Consider the following 14,605-nt stretch of genomic DNA (forward strand, 5'->3'; position numbering starts at 1 on the left):
AATTTTACTATTAAAACAGTTGGTATATCTGTTTATAATCGCCCTTTCCTACCAAGCTATGGTCTCCTTGGGAATGAGGCTGAAAGCATGATCACTTAGCACACGCAAGGCCCCGGGTTCCGTCCTCAGCACCCCAAGAAAACAAAGCATGCTGACTCCTGCCTGTAACCCCAGCCCTGGGGAGGCTGAGGCAGGAGGATTGAAAGTTGGGGGCCAGTCTGGATTACATATTGAGAGACTGTGTCAGACGGAGAGGTGAAGCCTAGCTTTCCCATCTTTGCATCCCAGTGCCTGCATTTGCGGGGGACCCTTGTCCCACCCATGCACCCCTTCTTTGTCACCCGCCTCTCCTTTCTTGCCACAGTCTCACAGACCCCCCACATGTCTTCCTTTGTCCTTCACCTTAAGAGCAGCCTCCTTTCTCTTCCCAGCCCCACTCAGTCTTCCACACCCAATCTGTGTGACAGGACCAGTATCCATCCATCCCCACTCCGGCAGGGGGGGGGGCGGTCACCAGTGTCCCCCATCTGTTATGTGGTGTACGGGGAACAGGTGTGATGAAGCACCCTGACTCATTTACTAGTTTGCTCGTTAGCAGCTTCATTAGTTCCGAGGGCTCCGTGGAAAGCCATTAGTGTGACTCAGTCTGTGCCATCCATCAGAGAGGAGGGTGGTTAAGTGACAGCGGCAGAGAGGAGAAAACAAGAAAATCGCCCAACTCCCGTCCTCCTGCCGCCTCCCAGGAAGAACAAGGCTGGGACAGCTCCATGGAAACCACCATCCAAGGGGCCTTCCCCCCACCCGGCCCCCCGGATACACTGGCCTGTGGCAGGATGCAGGAGCACTGCCCCAGCTGGGGACATCATGGGACCTGTTCGGATGCTTCCACCTGTGCCCCACACCTCTGACCCTTGGAGCCACTCATTCAAAGACTGTCGGGGTCTATCCTGGACACCTCCCCCACCCCCCTCTCCTGGTTCTGTCTCCACAGCGAGGCTCTAAGGTCCCACCCTGGTCCTGCAGGCCAGTCCCCAAGCCATCTCTGTCACTCCCTCAGGGGTCAACTTCCTGAGTCTCTGTGACAGGTTCGGGCTGTTTATGGAAAGCTCTGAGAATAGGGGAGGGGGGCACCCCTGAATCTCAAGCCCGAGGACATCCAAGCCACACAAGCAGCCGGGCAGAACAGCCCACCAGTCGGTCCGTTAGGAAACCCTAGGGCTCTGTGCCCCAGAGGGAAAAGCCACTTGTAATCCATAGTGGAAGCCAGAGGACAACTTACAGGAATCAGTTCTTTCCTTCTACCAAGTGGGTCCTTGGGGAATCGAACTCAGGTCATCAGACTTGGTGGTGAGCACCTTTATTTACCCACTGAGCCATCTTGCCAGGCCCCCACCTCCATTTCAAAACTGGATCCCCACAGCAGCGTTGGAGGGTACCCTGGAATTGCTACCATAGTGTCAGCTCCTCCTGAGCTCTGCCTGTGCTCCCTGACTATGGAACGCTCAAGATACCACATCAGCAGAACATGGGCAGGACCCCAACACATGTCCCTCTGCTTTGGGACTGGGGAGGGGCACCCCAGGTCATATACCTGTATCTCACCCTTTTGTGTCCAAGGCTCCAAGTTCCAGGCCAAGGAGGGCACTTGCTAAATTGTGCTGAGGGAAGACATGAATGCTCTCCAGTTTACAGGGACATACAAAGACAAGCAAACAGGGCTGGAGAGATGGCTCAGTGGTTGAGAGTGCTGCCTGCTCTTCCGGAGGTCCTGAGTTCAATTCCCAGCAACCACATGGTGGCTCACAACCATCTATAATGTGATCTAATGTCCTCTTCTTCAGATAAACCACTCATATATACAATAAACAAGTTTTGGGGGGCTAGAGAGATGGCTCAGTGGTTAAGAGTACTGCCTGCTCTTCGAAAGGACCCGGGGTCAATTCCCAGCACTCATATGGAAGCTCACAACTGTCTGTAACTCCAAGATCTGATACCCTCACACCAACGCACATAAATTTAAATTAAATAAAAAATAATTTAAAAATAAAAAAAAGTTAAAAACAAGCAAAAAACAAGGGACCTACTTTATCTCCGGTTACATACTGGTGACTTGCTTGGCCTGGCATGCTGGCAGAGCTGGCTCCCTGACCCTGAGTAGACAGCATGAGTGAGTGTCTCCTGATTGTCCCTACTGCCTTTCTCCCCAAATCACCGGCCAGATAAACCTTGACATAGCTGACACCTGGCCATTCCGAATTTAAAACCCCAATACCTCAGCCTCTGTCCGTCATGACTGCATGCATGTGGCCAATGACTTGTGGCCAGTGAATCACAAATGAAGTGGTGTTTGTTTGTTTGTTTGTTTGTTTGTGAAACAGGATCTCATGTAGTCCAGGTTAGCCTCAAAACTCACGGAGCAACCAAGGAGGACCTTGAACTTCTAATCTTCCTGCCTTGACCGCTCAAATTCTGGTATTACAGGCACATGTCACCACCTCCCATGTATTCAAGGCTGGAGTTTGAAAGCAGGGGCTGGTGCATGCCAGAGAAGCGCTCTCCCACCTGAGCTACATCCCCAGGCCAGGATTAGTCATTCCTAGGAGGTGTTTTTAGAAGCACCAGGAAGGTACTCTGTCTGTTTTCTTGCCCCTCCCATCTACTCAGATACCTGAAGCTCAAACAGCCATATTGGACCAGAAGGTGATGGCTGGCTATGCCTTTGGGAGCCAGAGTGAAATTGTGAAGGATTCTAGGTCCCTGACAAGTCACCCCCATGCTGGCCCTAAGCCTCTCATCCTCTGGGCTTCTTCTCGGAGAGAATAAAACCTAGAGTGTTGTATAAAGTTATTAATCAGTGTAGTGGGGCTGGAGAGATGGCTCAGAGGTTAAGAGCACTGCCTGTTCTTCCAAAGGTCCTGAGTTCATCTTTTCTTTTCTTTTCTTTTTTTTTTTTTTAAGATTTATTTATTTATTATTGTGTATACAATGTTCTCTCTGCATGTATACCTGCAGGCCAGAAGAGGGCATCAGATTACATTATAGATGGTTGTGAGCCACCATGTGGTTGCTGGGAATTGAACTCAGGACCTTTAGGAAGAGCAGGCAGTACTCTTAACCTCTGAGCCATCTCTCCAGCCCCCAAGGTCCTGAGTTCAATTCCCAGCAACCACATGGTGGCTCACAACCATCTATAAGGATATCTAGTGCCCTCTTCTGGCCTGCAGGTGTACGTGCAGACAGAACATTGTATACATAATAATAAATAAATAAATCTTTAATCAGTGTGGTTCCTGGGTCAGCTGCAGCAATGCCTGGCAACTGACAACTTCAAAAAGCCAGGCATTTTAGGCACACGACTTTAATCCCAACACTTGGGAGGCAGAGGCAGGCGGATTGCTGTGAGTTCGAGGCCAGCCTGGTCTACAAGGTGAATCTCAAGCTCCACAGAGAAATCCGACTCGAAAAAACAAAAAAAAAAGAAAGAAAAGAAAAGAAAGACAACTTTACAGGCCCATCCAGGCCCTCCTGAAGCACAAAGACACACATATACATACACACAACATACACAATGCACATATACATACATGCATACACACACACACACACACACACACACACACACACACACACACACGACAAACACACTGTTTCAGTATGTTGCAGCCCCTGCCTCTGTCTCCCAAGCGCTGGGATGTAAGGTGTGGGCTACCATGCTTGGTAGGCTTTGTTTTATTTGCTTTGTTAATTTACTTTTGTTTGGAGGTTTTATTTGGGGTTTTAGTTTTGCATTTGTTGCTGTTTTTATTTGGGTTTTTGTTTGTTTGTTTGTTGCTGATTTTCCAAGACTAGATTTCTCTGTATAACAGCCCTGGCTGTCCTGGAACTCACTTTATAGACCGGGCAGGCCTGGAAATCACAGAGATCTGCCTGCCTCTACCTTCTGGGGGCTAAGACACACCAGGCTTGTTTTTTTATTATTATTAGTGTGTGTATGTGTGTGTGTGTGTGTGTGTGTGTGTGTGTGTGTGTGTGTGTGCGTGCACGTGTGTGCCTGGCCTTGAACCTCTTAAGTAGCTAAGGATGGTCTTGAGCCTCTTGGGCAGGATGACACGCCTGTAATCCCAGCACACGTGAAGCTGATGACCTGGGGATAGTGGAGAGAATTCAAGCTCAGGCTCCCTAGGGAGTTCCAGATCAGATGAGGTGGCTCAGCAGCCAAGAGCTTGTTAAGCACTCTTGCAAAGGACCCACGTTTGGTTAGCAGTACCCATGCTAGCTTGAGTTGCTTTTCATCTGCTCTTTTGTCACAGCCACGAAACAAGAAAGTAACACAGACAGGATGATGAGAATTTCCATACCAGTAAGCTAACAAAACAGCGATAGCTTTCATACTGCTGTTGCAGAAGACTCAGTGCTGTTCCCAGCAGTTGGACAGCTGACAGCCACCCATAAGGCCACCCAGCTCTAGGGAATTTGATGCTGTTGGCCTCTGGGGTCACCTGCACTCATGTACACATACCTGCCCCCCCCACACACACTCACACACACACACACACACACACACACACACCCATACACACACACACACACACTCCTGCAATTAAAATAATAAAAACAAAACTGAAGAATTGTTTTTCTATGTTAAAATACACTTTGCACAGCCCGGGTTTGCAGAAGCAGGCCAGCCTGCAGGAGATGGGAATATGGCTTCTGGATGAGGCCAAGGAACAGAAGAGGGGACAGAGGACAGACGAAGGCGGGCGTGGTGGAGCCAGGAGTTTAATGTGGCATAAGTTCATCCAAATGCTAGCTCCATAAATGTTTAAAAACCACTTTCAATTTTTTTTTTATTTTATTGAAGACTAGTGTACACCCATTAAAGCTCAAGGACTGTAAATGTTCAGCTTGATGGGTTTTCGCAAACTGAGCACGGCCACAGAACCAGCACCCAGCACAGGAAACAGCTCCCCCTTGTTTCGTCTCTGCCTGGGCACCATTTGTCCCACTCCCTAGCGTATCAATAGAGTTGCACGGCCAATGTTTTATAGGTCCAAATACCGTGTGACGTGTGCTTGTGCCATCTCCTCAGTCTCTCCACCTTATCTTTTGAGACAGGGTCTCTTTCTGAACCCGTGGCTCACCAATTCTGCCAGCCTGGGCTACCAGCCAGATCCTCCTGTCCTGAGGTTATAGACATTAGGAAGTGTCTCTCGGTGACGGTGTGCACATATTTCTGTGAGTGTATATGGGGGTGGAAGTGCTGACTTTATAGGATGGCTTATGTCCCCCTGTGGTCCAGATGACCAGTCTTCCAAAGTAGCTGTGGGCCCACTCACAAGATTACTGTTTGCACAACTGGTGTCGGGGCAAGGATGGGGGGGGTGGGGACGGATACACCTTTAACACCTGAACTCAGGAAGCAGAGGCAAGCAGATCTCTGTAAATTAAGGAGCAGCATAGCCTACATAGTGAGTTCCACGCAAGGCAAGGCTACATAGTGAGACTCTGTTTTAAAAAAAAGTATTAGTTGCTGGTCTAGCAAGATGGCTCAGCGGGGGTTGGGGGTGGGGGCATGCTTGCCACCAATCTTGAGGCCTGAGTTCAATACCTGGGACCTACATGATGAAAGGAGAAAAACAATCTACACACACACACACACACACACACACACACACACACACACACACACACACACATATATATATATATATATATATATATTTCCAATTTGGTGAAACTGCCGCTTCAAAACACTGTCTAAGTTTTCTATCCTGGCCACTTGGACCAACACCCTCAGCCGTTTATATCACCCCTGGCTGTGATTGGCAGGTAACAAGCAGCCCGTCTGGAGTTGAAGCCCATCTCCAAGACTGCTGGGAAGCAAAAGAGTCCACCTCAGAGGACAGAAGTACACGCTGGGTGGGATGAAACGGCTACCACATGCGTGTCAAGGTGTGTGCTTGACATGAAATGTGCTAATGCATGGACAGCCTGAGCTCTGATAGACAGAAGCACGCCAAAACCACAGGGAAAGGATCGCCAAGGCTCTCTGGGCCTGTGACTATATGGTGACTTCACAGGACCCAAGATGGACAAAGTCAGGTTAGTGAAAGACCAGCAAGGCTGTGGGCAATACTGGCACAAGCTGGCTGAGTGAGCCTGATGCCGTCCACCACGCTACATTCCGTGGGCTTCTCTGCCCTCTTCATCCCTACGTGAGCTGTACTTTGGTAAGTGATATCTAAAGAGAGGATGAGGAGGGGGCTGGAGAGATGGCTCAGAGGTTAAGAGCATCGTCTGCTCTTCCGAAGGTCCCGAGTTCAATTCCCAGCACCCACATGGTGGCTCACAACCACCTGTAATGAGATCCGGTGCCTTCTTGTGGTGGGCAGGCACACGTGTGGGCAGAATACTGTATAAATAATAAATAAATCTTTTTTAAAAAAAAAAGAGAGAGAGAGGATGAGGAAGGGTTACTGGAGTAGAAGATAGGATTGTGTAAGGGGGGATGTGTCTGTGTTCCCTCCCAGGGCCTCTCCTGTCCTGGTCTCTGCTGAATGCAACTGAGTACATGTCTCCTCCAGCTCTGGAGCCCTGGTCAGTGTCCCAGGCAGGTGTGACACCAACTGAGCCTCTCACTTCAGGGGACTCTGATCTCTGGGTGAATGGCCCTAGGAGAGGAGAGCGGACACCTGTCAGAGATCTGTGCCCATGCACAGCCTAGCTACGTTGAACCCTATGAGGAGTTAGCCTTGTGCTGGAAGTCCCCAGACCATATTTAGCAGAAACAGTCAGTCCCCCCATATAAACCCACTTTCTCCAGCTCAAGAGCCACATTAACCAAAAATGACAGTGGGGTGGAGGAATGCTTGTGTGCCTGCTGGCATATTCATGCCCTTGACACGATCCCGGGCTCAGCCCCAGTCACCACCCCACCCATTCCTGAGATTCAGCTGTGGCTGCCACTGTCACCTGTCACATCACCCCATGCTCCCCCTTCCTGGTCCCCTGGGGTCTGGCTTCCCAGAGCCATGGGCAGGACCCCATGGGTCTGTCAGTCGTAGTCCCAGCCCAGGCCGGGGTAGGGCTGTTTGCGCAGCTAAGTGGCCTCTGTGTACCCAGCCTGGCGCTCTCCCTAGCTTATCTCCGCAAACACGGCAGGATCCGCCGGATCTTCCCAAGAGGCCTCCATTAGGCCAGGGCATATCTGCCCATCGCTGATAAGGACAGAAGGGTTGGCCGCTCTCCGCTTCCCTCCAGCATCCCATCAGCGACAGCAGGGTCCTTAACAGGGGCCCCAAGGCAGGGTGGGGTGGAAAATGGGGGAGTGGGAGGGGATGGGACAGGATGGGATGGGACACCTTCCAACACCAGGGTCAGAACCTCTCCTCCTGTCCACAGAGGCTCTCTTAGGTCGATATCTGGGGGCTTCTCAAAAAATTCCTAAACTCCCACCAGCAGCCACTGCTACTGCTAACTCCCCACACCGACACAATGGCTGAGGTGGACCAGGACTGAGGTGTGCCTGAAGAGGGACCTGCCATCTGATTGCCCCTGTCCTGACCTGGTGAGACCTGGGACTTGCCTCAGAGGGCAGTTGTTAACACAGGAAGGTGAAAAGCGTTTCCGTTCATACAGCTGATGAGTAGTAGCTAGCCGTGGGAACCTCACTCTCTTTACAGACGCCTCGTTCTAAGATGCCACCAAGCTAGTGCCACCTCCTGCCTCCACAGATGGGGAAACTGAGGCACGGATCCTGGGCTATCCCTTAGGCTGCCTCTCTTTGCCCTTCCGTGCACTCTGTCTGGGTGTCAGACACATCACCTCCCCTTACACCACGCCCAGGTTACAGAAATCGATCCTTTCCAAGTCTAGACCAGGGCCTGCAGGCTCATTAAATCTCAATTTGCTCTTAATTAAATCCCGTCTGGTTGCAGGAGGGGGTGGAGCCGGCCAGGACTTTGTTTCCTTTTGGAAACACATAGATGAGCACCGTGACTTCTGTAATGAAAAGGGGGGGGGGGGAGTCCTTTCTAAATACAAAAAATACAATGAACAAATAAAACTTATACATGGGACTTCATTAAAGTGTAATACTATACCACGGGGCATGGTGGCTCTCACTTGTAATCCCAGCACCTGGGAGTCTGAGGCAAGAGGACCCAGATGCTCCCCTGAGATGAGCATCCAGGTCTATGCTCAGGTGAGATGGCATGGGGTACCTGAGAGAAAGGGGTGCCCTTTCCTCCTGTGGGTCCCCCAGGCCTGAGTTACATGGAGTCCTCCTCTGGGCTGCTCACCAAGGTTCTGTGCTTGGCTGCTTATAGGAGCTATGGTGTGTGTGTGTGTGTGTGTGTGTGTGTATGTGTGTGGTGTGTGTGTGTGTGTGTATGTGTGTGTATGTGTGTGTGTGTATGTGTGTGGTGTGTGTGTGTGTGTGTATGTGTGTGGTGTGTGTGTGTGTGTGTGTGTGTATGTGTGTGGTGTGTGTGTGTGTATGTGTGTGTGTGTGTGTATGTGTGTGTGGTGTGTGTGTGTGTGTGTGTATGTGTGTGGTGTGTGTGTGTGTATGTGTGTGTATGTGTGTGTGTATGTGTGTGGTGTGTGTGTATGTGTGTGTGGTGTGTATGTGTGTGTGTGTGTGTGTGGTGTGTATGTGTGGTGTGTGTGTGGTGTGTATGTGTGTGTGTGTGTGTGTGTGTGTGTATGTGTGTGTGGTGTGGGGGGGGTGGATATATGGTGAGTGTGTGTGGTGTGTGGATGTGTGAATGTGTGAAAGGAACTTTTTATTCGCCTGTTTCAATTATTGTCTCCGAGGCTCACTGCCTCCATCTGCCTACCCTAGGCCTTGTCCTGGAAGCTTCTAGCCTCTGTACAACCTAGCCTAGGCATAGAATGTTCTCAGCCTCTGAGAATTACTGCTTTACTGCTTAATAAGCTCACCCTTACTTGTTCTCACTGAGCTCTGGGCTCACCAATCTAGTTCAACTCAGCTGTTCTGGCTCAAACTACCTCTCAACTGATTTATGCCATCTGGCTTTTCTCTAGGCTCTTCTTGGCCTCAAACTAACGGCACCCATCTTCTCTAATCTCCTGGCTCCTCCTCATTCTCTGGATCATTTCGTCTTCACCTGAGTCCTACCTTGTTGTCTCTTTGCAACCTGTCCATTACTGTCCGGGTATAACTGCCTCCTCACTTGCCCAGAGCGGTGGCGCACGCCTTTAATGCCAGCACTTGGGAGGCAAAGGCAGGCAGATCTCTGTGAGTTTGAGGCCAGCCTGGTCTACAAAGTGAGTCCAGGATAGCCAGTGGTACACAGAGAAACCCTGTCCCAAAAACAAAAACTGCCTCCTCTCTCTCCAGTTCTCTGTGTCGCTCCCTTAAGTAGCTTCCCTTTTCTCCCTAGTCTCCTGAGAGGTGGGCGTATCCTACTCTGTCAAATCTTTCTCTGATATGTCCCGTTTCCTGCCACTCAATTAGACATCACTTTCAAACAGGGGTGCTTCCTTCTACAAACTAACTTTACCTTCATTGTTTGGCATCAAAGGCATATACTGCTGGGCACGGTGGCGCACACCTGTAATCCCAGCACTCAAGGAGGCAGATATAGGAGGATCTCTGTGAGTTCGAGGCCAGCCTGGTCTATAAAGCGAGTTCAGGACAACCAAGGCTACATAGAGAAGCCCTGTCTCGAAAAAACAACAAAACAAAACAAAAACCCAAAAAGGACAAAAACCAAAAAAACTGTAGCTCTTCTGTTAACACCTGTTTTGCCTTTAACATAACAGAAGCCTTTTTTTTTTTTTTTTTTTTTTTTTTTTGGTTTTTCGAGACAGGGTCTCTCTGTGTAGCCTTGGCTGTCCTGGACTCACTTTGTAGACCAGGCTGGCCTTAAACTCACAGCGATCCCCCTGCCTCTGCCTCCCAAGTGCTGGGATTAAAGGCGTACACCACCACCCCCCGGTTTTTCTTATAAAAGGCTCCCCAAATCCTTTCTGTGGCCCTGATTGCAGTCAGTCTTGTCTTGGAGCGTGCTTTCATTCCATAAACTGTCACTATCTCACTGAGGTTGGTGCTCAAGTGGTTTGCGTGGCGTTTTTTTGTACTACGAGCAAGTCCTCCTTCGTGTCCCCCTGCTGCTCACTGGGACAAACTTCTTTTCATTTGGGGGAGGGAGGGGCGTGTAGCAGTTTGGGGTTTGGGTTTGGGATTTAGTTTTTGGTTTTTCGATACAGGGTTTCTCTGTATAGCCTTGGCTGTCCTGGACTTGCTTTATAGTGCAGGCTGGCCTCGAACTCTCAGAGATTCACTTGCCTCTCCCTCCCAGAGTGCAGGGATTACATGCATGCGCCACCGTGCTTGGCCAAATTTTAAGAATTTTTTAAAATAAAAATAAGCCATAGTGGACATGGTGGCGCACACCTTTAATCCCAGCACTCGGGAGGCAGAGACAGGTGGATCTCTGTGAGTTTGAGGCCAGCCTGGTCTACAAAGTGAGTCCAGGACAGTCAAGGCTACACAGAGAAATCCTGTCTTGAGGAAAAAGAAAAAAGAAAAAGAAAGAAAGAAAGAAAAGAAAAGAAAAATCAGTCAATCACTATATAGGGAAAAAAACAGATTAAATGCAATATTTGTAGATTGGGTAAGTTTCGTTTAACCAATTTTCAAGGTTTCCAGTAATTTTCCTAAATTACTTTTATAACAAAATGTATTTTGTTTTTAAAAATAACCCTGTTGTAACCACCCCAGTGGCCTGCCTGGGTTTCTACATTATCTACCCTGCAGCACCAGCTTCCCAAACTCCTGCAGTGGTTCCTCAAATAACTTTCTCGACGCCCCAGGTCCCCTCCAGATTGAGGTGGGACCCGGTGCCCAGAGGAAATAAGGATACCAGGAGAGTTCGGCCTTCCTGGCTCTGACTCCTGATCCAGGCAGGCGGTAAGCTCGGGCACGAGGAGTGCTCCCCCCCCTCCCCGCCCCCTCCCCGCCCCCTGCCCCAGCCTGGTCCCTAGCACGAATGGGTTCGTTCCGCGGATTCCCGCGCTGCGCTCCTAAACCCGTAAATAAGCGTCCTCAGATGGAGCCGCGAGTAGGCGTTTCCCTCTGGTGGCCGTTACTTGTAACCACATACAAATACATTTTCGCTAGTTCTCAAGTAGTTTTAAGGACCTGTTTGTTCACAAATCCTGACACTCCGCAAACCTTCCCTTCACCCGTTCATTTCCCTCAGAAACTTCTGAAACACCCGCTAACTGACCATCTGTAACATTATAACACAAAAGAAAGACACGTCCTCTGCCCACACTGCTTTACAGTGGTGAGCCAGAAACATTGCCTCAAAAAACAACGTGGAAGATGAGGAGCAACATCTAAGTTTCTCCTCTGGCCCCCGACGCACATGCCCCAGCGCTAAAGTGCCCAAACACACACGCTTCTCTAGGAGCCCCAGTGCTAAAGTCATTCCAGGCTCTTCCTCATCCTAATCATCTGACTTCCCCACCCGACTGGAAGTCACTAGTGGGTAAATTCATGGCTTCTCCTCAGTCTCGGAGGTGTTTGCACTGTGGGCTGCCCCTCCCCTCTTGTGAGGTCCCAACCCCGGATGCTGAGTGACCCCTCCCACTTCTGACATTCGTCCAACTCTGGTCCACTGTAGGCTTCTGTTTCTACAGTCTCTCTTGCCAGCTGATACCCACTCTAGGGACACACTAAATGTGTATCCTCGGGAGCTTCAGCTGTCATCTCCCCGGGACCTGTCCAGAGCTGAGCTCTCTCGTGAATGCTAGGCCCCATTTCCAACCACTTTCCAGCAAGTGCCTCACTGCATGTGTGTGAACCCAGCCTCATAGGGACTCTTTAATGACAACGCCCATTTCGGGGAGTTGGTGTGAAAATTGTTACCACGTGGGAGTAAATTCATATTGTGCTTGCTCAGCGTGCCTGCAGGGCTTCGATCAGTCCTAGTTACACATACATAAACCACATGGCACACACAATACTTATTTTGGGGGTGGGGGTGTGTCAAGACAGGGTTTAGCTCTGGCTGTCCTGGAACTCACTCCGTAGACCAGGCTGGCCTCAAACTCACAGAGATCCGCCTGCCTCTGCCTCTCAAGTGCTGGGATTAAAGGCGTGTGCCACCACTGCCTGACACTCGCTTACAATCTTAGCCTTTGGAAGGTGAAGGCAGGAGGTCAGAAGTTCAAGGGCAGGGCCAGGAAGATGGTCCAGTAAGGAAAGGCACTTGTCATCAAGCTATTGTCCTGAGTTGGGTCCCCAGAATCTATGTGATGGTAGGAGAGAGCTGACTCCAGGCAAGCCGTCCTCTGACCTGCACGTGTGTACTATGACACTCGTGCTCACACATGTACAGGCACACAGCAAATAAAGAAAGGTAGAAGAAGCAATGTATTTCGGGGCTGGAGAGATGGCTCAGCAGTTAAGAGCACTGACTGCTCTTCCAGAGGTCATGAGTTCAATTCCCAGCAACCACATGGTGACTCACAACCATCTATAATGTGATCTGATGCCCTCTTCTGGCCTGCAGGTGTACATGCATGCAGGCAGTGCTCTGTATACATAATAAATAAATAAATAAATCTTAAATTAAAAAAAAAAAAGCAACGCCTTTCAAAGGCATCCACGGCTCTATTGTGAGCTTGAGGCTGGCCTGGATTACATGAGGTTCTGGCAAGTAAAAGAAAGAAAGTAAGTGAACACCCGGCAGATGTTTAAAATAGTTCCTGGAGTTCCCCTACTATTTTCCAGACAACAGATATTTTTTTTTCCCAGATTCACTCTCCCATTTCCTCCTTCCTCTCTCTCCCCCCTTCCCCTTCTCCTCCTTCTCATCTTCTCCCCCACCCCCAACTCCAGTCATCTGAATTTCCCTTCCACAAACCCTGGGGGCAATAGGAAAAAGACAAAGCATATAGCGCCTCCTGCTGGGACGCAGCTGGTATGACACCTGGAACTGAAATTGATTACGATTTGGGGGCGGGGAGAGGGGCGGCGGGGGGCGGGACGGAGGTTTCTGAGACAGGGTTTCTCCGCTTATCCTTGCCTTGGCTCTCCTGGACTCGTTTTGTAAACCAGGCTATCCTTGAACTCACAGAGATCCATCTGCCTCTGTCTCCTGAGCCCTGGGATTAAAAGTGTGCACCACCACACCCGATGACTATGATTATTTTCATGTGTATGTGTGTGGTGTTGGGGAAGTCTATGTGTGCAGTGTACATCCAGAAGACAGTAAATGATCATAACTTCTGGCCCATCTCTCCAGTCCCCAGAATCTGACATTCTTTTGCTTTTTGTTTGTTTGTTTGTTTTTATTTTTTTCAGACAGGGTTTCTCTGTGTAACAGCTCTGGCTGTCCTGGAACCTGCTTTGTAGACCAAGCTTACTGAACTCACAGAGGTATTCCTGCCTCAGCCTCCCTGGGTGCTGTGATTGCAGGCATAGGCCTAAAACTGAATTTTTTTTTTGAAGACAGGGTTTCTCTGTGTAGCCTTGGCTGTCCTGGACTCACTTTGTAGACCAGGCTGGTCTTGAACTTACAAAGATCCGCCTGCCTCTGCCTCCAGAGTACTGGGATTAAAGGCGTGCGCCGCCGCCGCCGCCGCCGCCGCCGCCGCCGCCGCCACCACCACCACCTGGCTAAAACTGAAATTCTGAAGTCCATAAAGCCATTTGCTTTATAGTTGGACATGTATTAGGTATTTGTGAGTAGTTAGTATTTACATAAGTATGTATTTTACCTTTAATCCCAGCACTTGTGAAACTTAAGCAGGAGTATAAAAAAAAATAATCTCAAAAGGGGCTGGAGAGATGGCTCAGAGGTTAAACACACTGTCTGTTCTTCCAGAGGTCCTGAGTTCAGTTCCCAACAACCACCTGGTAGCCCACACCCATCTATAGCAAGATCTGGTGCCCTCTTCTGGCTTGCAGGGACACATGTGGACAGAATACTGTATACATAAATAAACTTTTTTTTTTTTTTTGGATACAGAAGACACAATTGACAAAATGCTTGTTGCAGAATCAAGGAGATCTGAGTGTGGAACCCCTAAAAAGTCAGATAGTGGTGCATGCCTTAAATCCCAGCATTGGGGACAGATGATTACAGCAAGATCCTCGGTTAGAGTGGAGACTGTCAAAAAGCAAAACGAAGGAAAAGAAGGGAACTGGGTGTGGTGCCTCACGCCTGTAATCCTGGCACCTGGGAAGGCAGAGGCAAGCTGATGTCTATGAGTTCGAGGCCAGCCTGGTCTACAACATGAGTCCAGGACAGACAAGAAACACAGAGAAACTCTCCAAAAACACAAACAAAAACCAGAGAGATGGGGGGAGGGGGAAGAGAGAGAGAAAAAGGGAAGGGGGTGGTTTTAAGACTCTGTCTCAGAAACAAGCAAAATAAAAATTGGGGAGGAAAGCTCCCCCCCCCCTTAGGGATGAGGAGTCGGCTGTGGGAGGTATTTTGCATGGCTGGAAGGTCAGGTCACTGTACCCATAAATTACATCCATGCAGAGGCTGGCCTGCCCTGAGTGAGAAGCCTTGGGGACACAGTGGCCCTAGGTCCATCAGCCTGATGTTGTTAATCATTC

The sequence above is a fragment of the Acomys minous genome, assembly GCF_964271855.1.
Source record: "Acomys minous genome assembly, chromosome: 12".
NCBI classification, from domain to species: domain Eukaryota; kingdom Metazoa; phylum Chordata; class Mammalia; order Rodentia; family Muridae; genus Acomys; species Acomys minous.